This window comes from Kogia breviceps, chromosome 5 (assembly GCF_026419965.1).
Source record: "Kogia breviceps isolate mKogBre1 chromosome 5, mKogBre1 haplotype 1, whole genome shotgun sequence".
In the NCBI taxonomy this organism is placed as follows: domain Eukaryota; kingdom Metazoa; phylum Chordata; class Mammalia; order Artiodactyla; family Physeteridae; genus Kogia; species Kogia breviceps.
Window position 1 is genome coordinate 126,042,657 of NC_081314.1, and position 16,700 is coordinate 126,059,356.

Genomic DNA, 16,700 nt, shown 5'->3' on the forward strand with positions numbered 1-16,700 from the left:
ACTTTTTTAACAGTTTTGGAGCATTTGCATAGGTCAAAGGGATAATTCCTTAAAAAGTAGAGGGAATGTTTCTCAGATATTTCTACTACAAAAACAAACTATGCCCTTTTGTTTGTCTCCTAGAAATTCCAGAAATTCTACTCCTAAAGCCTGTTATTTCAGCTTTTTATTCATGTTAGAAGACTTTTCTAAGCGTAACACCTCCTTTTATTCTCAGTCACCCTCTGTCTCTTCCTGTCCATACTATACAGAGTAAAATACAGAGGAGGCTATGTTAAGGTTGGATGGTAAGATTCCTTTAAACTTAAACTCTGATTTTATGATATATACTATATTGTATATGAGGTATATTTTAATAAGGGGGGTTGGACACACTGGCATAATGATGGTGTTATCTGCCCTCCTTTAGAGATTTCTAGGGAAAATGGGGCTCTGTGTGGTGGATTGTTCTATTTTTCTGCATCCCATCTCTAGGCCAGCCTCTGTCTTCAGCAAGCCAACTCCAGTACATGGGATACAGTTTTCTGCTTTCTGTCACAGGTTCTTTAAGACGGAAACCACAGACAAGTGCAGTTGGGAAGTGCACTGAGTGCCTCTCCTCCCTCCCAACAAGAACCACTGGAGGAGAGGAGCCCTTAGATAATTGTTCCAGACAACCTTCCTTTGAACAGACAATTCTGGGAGGCAACTGTGGTTCTCAGATGTCCCTGGATGAATGGAGTCCTTACAATCTGCATGAGAAAAGTCACTTGCAGACCTCTTTTCTCTTCTCCTGTCTCTCTCTGACTTTTCCTTTTCTCACTCCTATTCACCCACAACACACATACTACCTATGCCCTAGTCCTGTTTCATGCTGTGCTTTTAAGGTAACATAAAATAAAAACTATGCTTTGGAACAAAGCAAGAGGAAGTGGCCTTTGATTTAATATGTAAAAGGCAGAGGAAAGTTGAAAGTCACTTTAGGATAGCATAGAATAACTGTGACACTATCACAAGGAATGGAAGCACACCCATCCTCCTTCAAAACGTTAATGAAAATATAGGTCATACCCTTTGCCATTTGGCAGGTAATGAAATGCAAGTTGGAAAGTAGAATTCTTTCAGAGATGGATGCAGAATTCAGAAATTCTTAATCTTTGCCTGGTCTGAGAACCTGGTCTTTTCTGTGAACCACATTGTTTAAACTTCTGATAAATGCTGTCATTTAATTGGAAGATAAAACAATGATTCTACAACAGAACTCAATGTTTTATTGCCATTTACAATAAATGTCACAATCTGAAACTCACTGTGATTTGTACGCAGTCCTCCAATTTGATTTTGGAATAAGTTCCTTCCATTTATTTATCTCTTCTACTCCCCCATAATATTGCTATGCGATTTACATGCATAGACCAATGAGTTTAAAAGTAAAATAGTCTTAGTGAAAAAATGAAAATTTCTCACAGATCCTTTTCAGTATATTACTACTGCAAGTGCTTCTTTATAGGATACTTTTATTTTATCCCTGTTGCATAAAGCAGAAAATATTATATAGAAATCAGTGGACCATCATTTATATTTTCCTCCAAATTACAATATTTAGAGAGCTTTACAAACTTTTATTGTACTGCCTACTTAATGTGCTCATAATAATCATTTTATTATAGTGTTACTCAAACTACTGCTATTTTAGGTGTTAACAGCCATATTATTTAATTAATGACATCAAACTGTGGTGTTCAGAGTATAACTGTACTTCATAAACTGGTAGGTTGTAGTACTGTGTTAAGTAAAACAAGTACAATTTATGCCTGCTGTTACCACATATTTTTACTGCTCATTTTCTCTCAGTCTTTTCTGTTAAATCAATGGCAGGAGAGTATTTCATACTAATTTTTGTTTTCAGTCCTTAAATTTCATTATCTCCTGGTTTCCCTATTGAGTCTCCTGGAATGGAAATTTGACAGTTAAGTGTAATATACAGTTCATTCAGTTTGAAAATAAAGTGAATATCTGTATATTTATAGTAGTACAATAATGGACTTATTCTAATTGCTAAGGTGTTTTGAGCCAAAGCATTTAAAATATTGAGAAAATTTGAACACATACTGGAACATTTGTTTTTAGGACAGGGAAATTCTCAACCAAAATGAGCCTTGATATGAGTGGAAAGTGAGTCAGGTGAGTAAAGGTTTAAGGTGATGAGCATTTCCTCCTGTAAGGTAAATGTAAATGTTTCAGGAGAGCAGGGTACTACGTACAAAGGTAGAAAAATTCCAATTTTGGGTATTTTAATGGCTGACATCGGGATAAACATGAAATATTTGTGTCTTCATAATTATTAGAATAATTATTCTATTATTGTCATTAATGCTGTTCTAATATATAATTTACTGAGTTATGTGGTGTAGTATTTAATTAAAAATGAAAAATAATTAAACATACAGACAGGTCTAGTCGGCGCCACCTGCCCACATGGACTACAGCTTCTATTCAGCCCAACACTGACACCATCTGGATGGAAACAGAAACGAAGCACAGCATCCAGTGGGCTAACTTCAGAGTGGTTTGGCTAGTGATAACTCAGGAACCCATGCCGTAATTCTAAAAGGATTAACCCTATGGCTTGGATAATGGGAAGCTGGGGGATGGAGGATGTTGAATAAACCTTTATGGGATCAGGACACGTGGAAAACATGGTTTTCCTGCAAGATCCTGAGGCAGTTCTCACTGTCTTTTACATCCCAGCTCATAAGACGCTGATCCCCTGGCAATCAGGAAGCTGATGCCCTAGCCTGAGTAAGAGCCCTAACAACTACCCTTCATTAGAAATAGCAGATTGGGTGCACAGAAAGAGTGTCCACATAGCACCGGGGTGGGATGGCATAATGCCAAATATGCCAAATTGACCTTGAAATACAATGACTAGGTTAATGCAGTAATAGCATGTCCTGTGTGTTCTAAACAACGTCCAAAGTAATGACCAAATAAATCTGGGGCCATTTGTCGGAGTTCCCGATCAGTGAAGAATTGGCAAACTGATTATATTGGCCACCTCCCACCAAGCAAATATTTTAACTATGCCTTAGATTGTGTGGACACTGTGTCTGGCCTAACCCAAGTTGCCCCGTCACTGTGCAAACTGGGCTGCCACCACTAGGGGATAAGAGAAGCTGAGAACCATGTACAGATACATTCATCAAATAGACAGTGATTGGGGATTGCATTTCAAAGGTCATGATGTGCAAAACTGGGCGAAAGATCATGACACTGATGGAGACTACATCTCCCCTATAAACTGCAAACAGCACGGTTAGTAGAAAGGAATAATGGAGTATTAAAACAGCAGATTAAATTACTTAGAAGTAAAACCACCTTGACCAGGTAGACTAAAGTCCTATGTCAAGCTTTAACACATTTGAATGATCAACCAGTAGGGCCTTTGCCCCATACGCCAGACTTGCCAGACTGGGGCCCCCTGCTGAGACATACAATACTGTGAAGTTTTGCAAGTCACCAGAGACAGACACTGCCCCCACTCTCACCATGGATCAATGTGCTGAGAATACCAAGTCATTTCACACCTGGGAGAGGAGGTATCTCCTGGAATTTGCAGTGGTATGTCCCAGCAGGATGGGCTAGGGGAACTACTTAATTTCCCCTGGGATCCCACTGTCCTGCTGCAAGCTGGACCTGTTGATACATGTACCACGGAGAGAGGGGACAAGGTGGGGGTCCTGGTCTGGCATTAGGTCCCATCCCCGGTCCATTTCCTCATGCCTGACAGCAGTGCCTCCCCTGGTTAACGTGCATGGTATGCACAACCAAGTCAAGTTCCTAAAGCTGCAGCCGCATTAATATCTAAGGACCAGGCCACAGTGTAATTCTTATTGAAAGGGAAGACCTTCCCATACAAGTTGCTACTAAATATCTGTCTTTTCAACCTCAGTCTTCTGCTGTGATTTCCAGTCACAGATTGGGCATCTGATAAAAACAGCTTTCAACAATAGGCCCATTCATATGCCCAGCAAGGGAATCTATCCAACTGCTGGGTATGTGTGGGTGGCTGCCCTTCTCAGCTCATCAGGATTTCCATGGTGATATCACCACTCCAGGGAGGGGATGGAGGGCCCTAAAGCAGTGCATTAAGGAAGAAAAACAAGCTAGGACTAGTACTCTTAATTCATCTGATATTACTGATACTGATCCAGAAACCTCGCTGGCAGCACACCCTATCAGTAACACTGGGCATGGATATTCTTTTTTTTTTTTTTGTCAACCAAACTCCTAAGGCAGCACACCAAACAGCTGATCAGAAGGGTCCTAAAAATATTAGCATCAGAGCCATGGGTGGCTACACTCATATTTAGGAAGGATTCATGTGGCTTACCCTAGGTTACAGGCATTTGAGCACTCGTGCACACTTATATTGGGAACAGAAAAATCACTCTAAACAGAACCAACTCAGTTGTACCAGGGATGTGGGGTGGAAATCACCAGAACCAGATAGTCATTCTGCCACATTAAAGGATCTCAACTGGTTTGGCAGCCCAGGTATTTATCAGGTAGCACCTAATGGAATCCAATGGTTGTGTGGCACAAATCTTTGGCCCTGGCTTCCACCTGGGTGGCTGGGCTGCTACACCCTGGGTTTTCTCTGGGTACAGGGGAGAATCTGCCCCATGGTAACAACTTTCTTCTCCTTAAGGCCAGATGGACATATTCTATTTTCCACTGGTACAATCATGTGGCCACTCTCTTTGTTCCCTCCATTGGCCTGGAGGCTGTCATAGTACACATAGAAGCCTTTACAAAATTTACCCAGCAAGCCTTAAAGGTCAAAGCCTGTCCTTCAGGACTACTGAAATATCTCTAATGAGAAAAGCTGTCCTCCAAAATGGGATGGCCTTGGATATTATCACTGTCTCACAATGTGCCATTATCCAAACAGAAAGTTGCTTACTCATACCTAATGAGTCTGCTAATGTATCATCTTTATTAAGTCCCATGGGGACACAAATGAATGTCTTGAGTCATCTGCCCTCAGCCTAGGGGACTCAAATCAGTGTTTCAGATCATGGGGCTGTTGGTGGAAAAAAACTGTTACTTACTTTGGGAAGTATTACCTTAACATGTGTTTTCTCTTGTGTATGTCCATACCGTTGCCGTGGCATCTGCCTCCAGTGTGGCCAGATAGCTGCCAAAGGAGCTACCTCCATGCTAATAAACCCACTTGCTGACTGCTCAAGGCACACTGTGGAAGAGGGGAGCATGTAAGATTGTAAGAGCGGGTCACCAAGGGTGGAGAGTTGAAGGAAGTCATCGAGAGGATAGGACCGCAAGTTGACTAGTGAGCTGGATTCAGGCAATTAGAGGCTCCTTACCCTCTCGTCTGTCCTTGCAGTGTATGTCCCCACCCACTTCTCCTGCATTTGGAGTCACTTCAAGGACTGGGCCTTAAGAGTAATGTATTGTTGAGGCCATGTGGATTGTATACATGACTGAACCCTGTTAAGGCCTCTGTGTAAACTCTTTAGATTCTGGCAGGTGGGGACAGAGATCTACACATTTTGAGCCGCCCAAGACAAGCCTGGAAATTAAGTCCCTTATCTTATTAAAACTGCCACCTACCTACCAATATGGAGTGGGCGGCCTCTTTCTTCAGTCTCTCTTTGACTTTTTGAGTTCGGGGGCCAGTTTCAGACTTCACCCCGGGCGCTCCAGAGGTTTCCAATCAACGTGCAGGGAGAAGACGGGCCGGGAAGCGCTGAGCATCGGGGCAGCTCTGAGAATCACAGAACCAGGTCTAGGCCTGGCAGCTTAGACCAACTTCCGAGAAGAAACACGATCTCGCGGGATCTCGGGGTTTTACGGGATTCTACAGAAGCCGGAAGGGGAGGGCCGCGATGATAAACACCTGAGTGCCCCCGGTGCTAGAAGCTTCTCTTACCAAATTGGTCAGGAAGGAGTCTGGCTCCTTCCACCTATCATGCAAACCCCAATACTTGTGGACGCGTGGAGCCCCTCCCCGAAGTGAGTCACAATGCCGTGGAGTCTGCGCGAGGCCTGGCCAGGTACTGGGGAACGGGCACCGGCAAAGGCCGTGCGGGGAGGGACTGACGGAGGAGTCAGTGACTCCTGAACGGGGGACTGAACAGTGGAGTAAAGTGTTCAAGCACGGGCTGCAAACCTCATAGCCTTCCAGGGTTGTACATGTAAAATTTATGTTTCTGCTTTACTGTAGTATATTAAGTGTGCAATAACATGTCTACAAAAAAACCAAACAATGTATGTAACTTAATTAAAAATGATGCTGTTGGGGCTTCCCTGGTGGCGCAGTGGTTGAGAGCCCGCCTGCCGATGCAGGGGACACGGGTTCGTGCCCTGGTCCGAGAAGATTCCACACGCCGCGGAGCGGCTAGGCCGGTGAGCCATGGCCGCTGAGCCTGCGCGTCCGGAGCCTGTGCTCCGCAACGGAAGAGGCCACAACAGTGAGAGGCCCGCGTACCGCAAAAAAAAAAAAAAAAAAAAAAAGATGCTGTTGGAAAAATAGTGCTGATAGACTTGCTGGACAGAGGGTTTCCATAAACTTTCAGTTTGTAAAATATACAATATTTTTGAAGTGCAATAAAGGAAAGTATAGTAAAATTATAGTTGCCTTTATGCTCTTCCATAAGTCACAAAATTAATAAGTTGGTAATTGCTGTTAGGAACCTGAATAGAGCGTCAGGGTATTAGCCAAATGTACCTAATATTCAGTACAGTGTCTGGCAGATAGTGGGTTGGCAATAAACAACACTAAAATAAATATTATGAAATGAGGTTGCTAGATTGACTTGCCAAAATGCTTAGATTTATAGGAGGTACCACGTGTTTTAAATTAAATACAAAATATGGGTCATACAAGCAATTTTTAAAATACATTGAGGACTTCAATCTATAATGCAGAAAACACTAATAAGCGTCATGAATAACATTACTTAAAAATACTGTAAATCCCTATATTATTCAAATTAAGGTAATACATGATGGTGTGATTTTGTAAAACAAAGAGGCAGTGTTTTCAAAAGGTGTATAAAGTACTTGACTAAAATTTTCTAAGGCTATATGTAGGGTCCTCTAAGAATTGAAATCTGTGGTGCCATGTTGGCAGATTGTAAAGAAATGGTTGCAGTGATGAACAGTTTGGAACTGGGCAGTCTCTAGGCAAAATAGAACAATGCAGAGTCATGGAAAGGGCTTGATATGATATGATAGCTTCATAAATACTAGTCAGATATTACAGAAAACGTTACAAACATTTGGCCACAGCAGTGTATTTATAAGAAATTTATTTCACCTGCCAAATAAAACAAACCCAGTGAGCAAGTGAGCGCGCACCCATGAGAGAGAGCTTGCAAATGTTTTTCAGGAATGTACAACTTTGTGTGTACTAAAATAAGAAGCAGCACCTGATACAAATTGTCTTATAAGAATAGTACACCCAAATAATCCAGGTGTAAAGTTAATATTAATTGCCAGTTCTCAGTGTTACAAAAAAATGCTGGCTTTGCACAGTATATAATTTAAGCTAATTTGCTTCTCTGACGAATGTCTATAACAAAATCTCGCTGGTATAGTCATCAGTGACTTATTGGCAATATAAAATAATTGAAATTATCAACAGATAAAATTAAAGGAGAAGGTTTAAATGATAGAATTATAGTACATGCCAGCAGTTTCTCAAAGTGAATTACCCAAATATAATTGCACATCTCTGCTGTGTTCTAAAGTTCAACAGCCTGAAATGTTATTGAATTATGCATGCATTAACAAGACACTGCATACCAGAAGGGGGAAAATAACAGAAATGGTTTAAAATCTATATGGGCTAGAAATCTATTAATGGTGTCTGTGAATTATATGCTGTATTTTCTGTTACATTCACTTCAGATGAATCAGCCAAAAAGTGTGAGGATAATATTAATTATCCATTTATATAGTATCATAATAATGTCATCCCAAAAATCTTAAGACCTAAACTTCGTGCTTTTTATATCATTTTCCTTCAAAAATTGACTCTTTTATGTATGTGACTTCAATAGAGTTTTGTATTTTAACATAAATAAATTTGAATTTCTTAAGATAGCCTTTCATGGGGCCATGCAGATAGGCGGCATGGTTTGGAAAACGGTTACTAACCAATTGCCTTTTTGAAGGGTTAAGTTTCTATAGAGGAGATGGAACATAGATGGTATAAAATAATGTTTATGGGTCCCTCTTTTTGCGGTTCTAATGAAACCAGTATTGCCTAGTCGAGGGTCATTTCCATTGGCAAACTTATCAATTTATTATGGTTACTGCTTAGAAAGATATACTGATGTCTTAAATAATACTGATTAAGGCATTTAATAGTAGGGATTAAACTCTAGCATATTTTAAAGAAGAAAATTTATCTACAGTATATTCGTAGGATTTGGACATAATGGAATAGAAACTCTAAAATGCTAGGACATATATGAAGAAAAATAACAACTGAAATTCAAAAATCATCCAATTGTAAGAGATTAGACATACACAGTTTTCTGATGAATACAGGTTTTTCTCTCAAATTCTTAGACATGAAACAGTAATTCCAAACTACTTGAGAATACACGTTTCCTTGGAACTGCCTGCAAACTGAATAAATAGTTAAGACATACATATATGCTTATCTTTGAATATTCTCAAATCTTTATAAGATAAAATGTAAATCTAACCAATATTCTGCTGGATTTATGATGCTTTTATCTCAATCAATGTATACAAAAAGTATAGCTGCTGGTTAAGATATGCAAGATAAATGACAAGAGATTAGTTTGAAACAGGATACTTGGACAAATGTTTTGTGTATAATTTGGGGGAGGGGGATACACATTATAGAAGGTAACTCTGATTTGTAAAGCAGTGGTCCATGTTTGAAAATAGAGCTGCTTTTTAAAGACATATGTTAATGCATCAGAAAAATATCTTATTCAACAGTAAATTTTAAACTTTTTAAAAAATTTCATTGATGTAATATATCCTCATTGTTTTAAAAACATGTGTCTGTGAGTCTTACAATGAAAACTTTTACTCACTTTCTCTATCTCTTCTCCATATTCATACATTTTCAAAGCAGCCATCCTTGATTCAAATGCTAACTTTCCTTAGAACTCATCTCTATACTCTAGATTCCCCAATTGAAAGGCTATTTCGTGATTTATGTATTTTATACATAATCTCATGAGAGTTGCAAGGTAGATGAAATCTTCCCACCAACATTTTCATCCTTATCATCCCTCATACTTAAATCAAAGTATTTGGTTAAACAGATAATCTCTACAGTATGTCTGAATAAACACTAATCAGTAATGAGTCTGAGAAATATAATATCAATACAATAACTTTTCCTTTGCATCTCTTTATTTTTCTTTAACTATTGTCTCATTATTTTGACTTACATGATTTTCTATGTGGTTATTATTAATTTTATACAAGTAAACAATTCTGCCACTTGCCTTTCAACAATATAATTAAATGTTCAAACATGCCAGTTCTATTTGTTTTTCTTTTAAAGACCTCTACCTGGAATCCACCACCCTTGGACTGCTATTTGGATTGTATGCTCTCTGGGTCTGTAATATGGAAATCCAATTGTGGGTTCTTTATATAATCATTTGGAGATTTCCAGTGACATATCTCCTGCATAGGTACACTGTCACAAGAATTCCTTGTTTTATATTTGATTTACATTCTAGTTTTGTGGAGCACATCTTTCATAGCTTCATTAGCTTCTTAAAAAGGGCTAGAGATTTATAAACTACTATTTAAAAAACATAAATCTGCATGTAAAAGCACGTACAGGGCATTATCATAAAGCATTATAAGGACGACAGAAAGAATATTAGCGGTAAGTTAATCACGTCTTATTGTTAAATTCACGAAAATGCTTCTCACATAGTTTTTGCACTTTGGGGGGAAATAAGTTCAATTTCTGTAGGTATAATACATTTAATATTATATAGAGATAATATATGGTTGCCACTTTTAAGATAACTTGAAATATCTTACTAACAAAAGAGCCTAAACATTTTGTTAGGTTTTCTGTCATCATATTTTTATACATTATCTATTATATATAATTAGCTTTATCTTTGTGTCATTATTATTCAATTTGATGAAGTCTTTGGTAATTATTTGCTAAAGAAGTGATAAGTGACTTATTAAAGGACTGTTTGAGGCTTGTTTTCCTTATCTGTAACATATCGGAAGGAATACATAACTTCTAGGATCGTATATGTTTTATTTTTAAATACACATGCAAATATAAACAATTAGAATTTGTTGAGTGCTTACTAAGTGTCAGGCACCTTTCTATGTAGTTAATCTCAACTAAATAATTCAGTCCTTACAATAACCCTATTACATTGGTACTAAAAGTTTACATATTTGTAGATGTAGATGAGGAACAGGCTTAGGTGCAGAGAAATTCAGTGCTTTGATCAAGATCACAAATTCACAGCTATAGCCATGTACTTAATAGTTACTAGACAAATGATTGTATGTTAGTATTGGTACCAAAACATCTACTTAGCTTCTACAAACATACAAATTTGGTATAAGTGCCATACTTTCCCCCACAGTCATATTTATTAAAATATGTATTGCTTTCAAAAAGTAAAATCTACATTATTCTTACCTACATATTGCAATTTTTTTCTATAGTGATGCAGACCATAACATGTTTTATTTAAATTTGCATTACCTTAGTGTGAATATAAATCGTGTTAAGAGAATCATTCCGTCATTCTTTCGATCAAATATTCTGACCAATGGAACAATAATTTAGTAATTTTAAGTAGAGTTTAGTCTTGATTAGAATATGCTATTAATGTTAAATTTAATCTAACTTGTAAACTAACTATAGTTATCTTGCATTTTCTTAAAAGCTGGTATAAGTTCTCACAGTTACTTTCAGTCTCTTACTAATAAGGAGAAAGACATGAGAAATTATGTTATTAACAATATAGAGAACTCTCAAGAGAAATAAGAAAAAATATATTCTATTTGTATAAAGTTATGGTATGTTTAATAATTGCATTACTTAAAGTATATATGTATTTGTGGAAATGAATACATTACACAGGTAAATGAGATAGCAGTCTATTCTTTTGCGTGCTATACTATTTCTGAAACGAAGTTTGTATTAATAGAAGGTTAAAAACATTTTAATAAAGAAATAACTGGATTTTTGACAGAAATTTGCAGTTTGCTCACCATACTCCTTCATTCATCTGACTGGACGTATACATACTTGGGCCACACTTACCACATTTCCTTGTATTCAGTGTAACCATGTGATTGAGTTCCAGTTAACTGGACGAATATACTAATGACATATCCAGGCCACTCACATACAAAAAAATTCCCATATGTAACCCTAATTCTTGTTTCTCCTTTATTCATCTCAGTGGTTAAGACCTCAAGGTCATAAGGAAGGATAGAGCCAAAGGTGGATGGAATCTTGGTCTCTATAATGGATTTTATATGAATAAAAGTGGACAATGCCCATGTATAAGCCAATGAGATTTTTGTGTTGATTGTGACCACATATTGTGTACCCTGACTAAAGAAGTTCAAAGAAATCAATCCTTTCCCACTAAAATAAATATTCTCACGACTTCTTAAAATATCTACTAAGTCTACGTTAAAACTTTTCATTATATCCACCAGACACTCACTATTCTAATTTAAGGAAGAGAATTTTGAAGTGTTAAATTTTACTGAAATTTTCCAAGTCTACAGATTTATTTCACTAAATAAACACTAATACATTGTAGTGTTTTACATTAAGTTGAAATTTCTGAAATCAAAGTAGATCAATCCTCTATCCAAAATATATAACCAATTTTTAAAGTATGAAATGTAGTTTATCAGATAGGATTTATTGTTTTAGGAAAAAAATGAAACTTGCATATGAGATATGAATTGACTAAATAAATAGCTACTCTCAAGGAAATTATAATCTCTACATTTCTTCTGTTTGATTTACTTATCTCCAAATAAGTTTGTTTTGTTTAATAGGAAACAGTATTTCATTGAATTCACAAAACTGTAGCTAGAAAATAAGTATCTTATATAAATTGACTGGCATATTGGTAAGGAGAACAAGATAGTTTGTTTTAATATAGTTCTGTGTTCACTTGTTCTTTCATTTACTTCAGTTCATATGATAAATTTCAAATGATGCAAGATTGTTAATGTTTTTGAGATGTTATTATGTTCCTGTCTTCAATTTGAATCATATAATAACTTTGCTTCATCAACAAAATAACTCTAATAGATTTGTCTTTCAGTCTTACTTATCTGGCTTGATAAATTTCAGCTTAGACAATTAATGTCATCTAGGCTAAGTGAATCAAGTGCAGTTTTTTTGAATAACAGCAAAATTTGTTTTAAAAACATAATTCATCATAGATGCATCATGAACGTGTAAAGGACAGATTTATGTGCATTGTCATCTTTATGGTCAGAAAAATCATGACTCGATTTTTGTTCAACAGTCTTGAATTCTATATGCTTTCTCTATCATTACTGTTCACCTGGCTGCTCTTATGATTAATTCTAGAAAGAACAACAAATCTTGCAAAAAAAAGTACTTTAAGAGCCTCGGGGCACTTCCTTGGCTGGTCAGGAAATGAGATTCAAAAGGAATTTGCTAGTGAATCATAGTATTTAAACAGATTAAAATAAATTAGCAAATGGCATTAAATTCTGCTGTGCTTTTACTGAGAGATGAGGTATATTTTAAAGCCACAGTAACATTTTATACACTATGCTATTTATATATTTTTTAAAAATCTATGCATACTGATAGCTCAATAATCACACTTCAGTTCAGTGGACAGGTGGTAAAAGAAATGTGTGTGGGGGCGGGGTGGGGGGTTGTTTGTACGTGAAAGTCAGAAAAGTGGAAGGTCAGTTTTTGGCCTCAACAGTGTATCAGGGCCATGTATATAGGGCCATGGACTTACAGTATTGAACAAAATAGAGTCCCTTTTAGATATGACAGGGTTAAAATGAATACTTTTCAATTAATTTAAGTAACAAATATACAAAAGTGCTTAGAAATGAAAATCAGGTCTCTTATAACAAGAAGATACAACTAACCATGTAGGCCTCCATAAGAGAGAATATATAAGGGAGATAAAGCATAATTAAAGTTTAAAGGTACAAAAGGAATTAAAGAGTCAAGAAACTAAGAAAAGTTCGTAAGTCAACAGGATGCTAAACATAGCACACTGAGAGTAAGGAGGTGTGGTTAGAGAGAAAAATAGGGGCCAGGTTATACTAACCTTGGTGTCTATTTGAAGGATGACAGAATTTGTTCTAAGAGCAATAGAATACATTTATTTATTTGAGTAGAATAAAATATATTTGTTAGATGTACAATGTTGTCTTCTCTATCATATTTCTATCTTATGCCACTAAAATTTTTGGCTGATAATTTGTGATCTTTATTGATGGTGTATTATTATCATGATCCCAATTGTATGTTTTAGCTAACACTGAAATTGTATTAGTTGGTTGCTATGGTGAGAATGTAGAACCAGAAAATTCCTCAGTCCATTCATGCTACTATAGCCATATATTTACTAAAATATGAATTTGACCGAAAATGAGAATAAAGGATAAGAGAAGTAAATATGTGAACCTTTTAAAGTAATTAGTACCAACTACCACAAATTTTGGAATTCTAAAGTAAAATTGTTCTCCACTAAGAATTTTATACCTAACAACATTAGTCAATCATAATGGTAAATAAAGGTCTTTTTTCAAGGGCACAGCAATTTTAGACGTTTAGATCTCAAGAACTATTTTTAAGAAAGCTATAAAGAAAATGATCTTTATCAGAAGGGAAGAAAACAAATAGAAATAAATTTGTAGGGTGTGTGGGCAAAGAATGACACTAATTTAAAATAAAGAGATAAAATAGAGTTGTCACTAAGGAAAACAGAACTGGTAAATTATTTCGTGTGTTTTTTTCTTGAGGGAGAGAAGTGTTCCAGTTTTACAGTTTTCAAATTAGTGAGTGTTTATATGCAAGGAAAAAATCTAATGGAATATATAAATTATTGATTCTGAGTAAATGAGAACATTATACAAGTTAGGAAATATAAATGACTTAGTTAATATTCATATAATAGAAGTTAAAAACACTGAATATTGTTTCAGATAAAGTTTTTAGTATAAGTATATTGGAAGATAGAAAAAGACAGTATCTTTGATGGGAGATGATAGTATAAGACATCTAAATTTTCTTCTATAATATTTAGGCACTAAATAGCGTTAAAAAGTTAAGAATTAAGAAATAACACGATAGGTACATTAAACAGATAAAAGCAAGCAGCATAAGAGAAACTTAAGAGTTAAAATTTGTTAGATCTGGTGATTCATGTGCATGTAAAAGAAACTGTCTCTGAATAAACCTCATAGTATCTTTTGAGTAAACAGTATGCACTTAAGCATTTGATTTTCAAATTTAAACTAATGAGAAAATTTATGGTATATATCAATTCTTCATTTGTTTAAGAGGTGAAGGGAACTACTCCGTTCACCTATCTACAAAATAAGAAACAGAGAAAACTTGCAAGACTATGTTCCAGGTTGTATTAATCTTTCTTGATAGAAAAATCAAATGAGAAGAAAAGAAAAGAAAAAAAAATCCCAGGCTTTGAGTGTCTTATTTAAGTTGTCCTCTGATTTTTTTTTTAAAAGGAAGTATTAATTGTTAAAACTGGATTAAAATGAGAGTTGCTGGGTTTTGTCTCAAGATAGCATAGAATTATGTGGATTGTTGATGCAATACACTTAGGCAGACACACATACGTATACATACACATATGCATATATATGTATATTCTGTTTCTATTGATTTTTAATACATAGTAATAGAAAATATCTGCAAAAATGCTTATTGAAAATTTGTTTTTCTGTTGCTTTGCACCAGTTACTCTCATAACATTATGTGGGAATTAGTTTGATTAGTTTGATGAAATGTTCTGATTGAGATACCTCAGGTGTAAATCAAAATTGACTTAATTTAATTTCCATTTGTGATTTGATTAGAATCATATTGCAGCTAAACTTATGCAGATGGGCTAGAATTGACAATGTTTTTTTTATTACTTGAATTTCAGTTTTGGAAAACTTAATCACTGAAAAGTATTAAGTGACATTTAAAGAGCAGAAGTTTCATACAGCTACTGACTTAACTCCTTGGTTTATTTGGAGAATAATTTCTAATGCTTTCACTTTTTTTAGTTTTAATTTTTTAGCATTATATCTCTACATCCAATGTTCTAAGAATTTGTCATTTTTTGTTTCATAATTTTCAAAGTCTGTAGCTTCCAATGCAAAAATGTTAAAATATTCATATTTCCAAGGAGAACTTAAAATAGAGATATGATTACTATAAGAAATTACTCATTTAAGCATTGGGCTCTTGAGGGAACTTTTTTCCTAAACTGTGAGGGTTACATGTTTGTGGACACTGAAATATTAGTTAGAAGTTTCTGGCAAAATCCTCCTATATTAGTGTTCTGTGGCTGCTATAATAAATGACCACAAACCTGGTGGCTTAAAACAATACAACTTTTTCTCACAGTTCTGCAGTACAAAGTCTGAAATCAGTATCACCGGGAGGAAATCAACATGTCAGCAAGGCCTGGCTCTTTTGGAGGCTTTACAGAAGACAAGGCAAGGTAAGACTCCTTCCTTGCCTCCTTCCAACTCCTGTCTCCTGGAATTCCTTGGCTTGTGGCTGCATCACTCTAATCAACAAGGTAAGATCTTTAAATTTCTTCCTGCTCCATCCTTACATAGAGCACTCCTATGTGTGTGTAAAGTCTCCCTCAGCCTCTTTCTTATAAAGATACGTACGATTTAGGGCCCACCAGGATAATCCAGGACAACCTTTCCACCTCAAAATCCTTAATCACATTTCCAAAGACTCCCTTTGTGACATATAAGGTGACAGAGTTTCCATGATTAAAAAGTGAAAATCTTCTAGGGGGACATCTTTCAACCTCTTTTACAATCAGTTGGGCCCTGAGTCTCTAATTTCTCTAGAACAAATAGAGAGTCACTTAAAATTACAACCATTTTAAAATTGCATGTTTTGTCTCCCTGTGGACCAGAAGCTATTCTGCTCTGATAATGTCTTAAATCTTGCTACTCAGCATGCAGTCTCTAGGTTAGACCAGTAGCATCAGCATCATAGGAGACATGGTTAGAAATCCAGAATTGAGTGGATCCATCACAGACCTAATGCATCAGAGCTTGTTTGTTAACAGGGTGGCTCATATGTACAAGCTGTTCCTATGCACTTTGGAGTTTGAGAAACACTGTGGTGTGTGTATGAACTTGTGTGTCTTTCTAGACATAGTCTAAGAAAAAACATCACAAACTTTTAAAAAAGAGGTGAAATGACTTACAGAAAGACAAATATTAATGACTCAACATATGTTCCTGTCTCAACAGTCTTCAGAAAAATGGAATCATAGGTAATCATGCAAATAATTGGCAGTTATCATTGTAAATAAAAATAGTTTCATTGCCATTTCAGAATAAGTACTGAATAGTTTTCTTAAACATACAGCTTCACTAATGAAAATGGGCTTTATTTGTATTTCAGATAACCTGTTGTCCTTTGTATT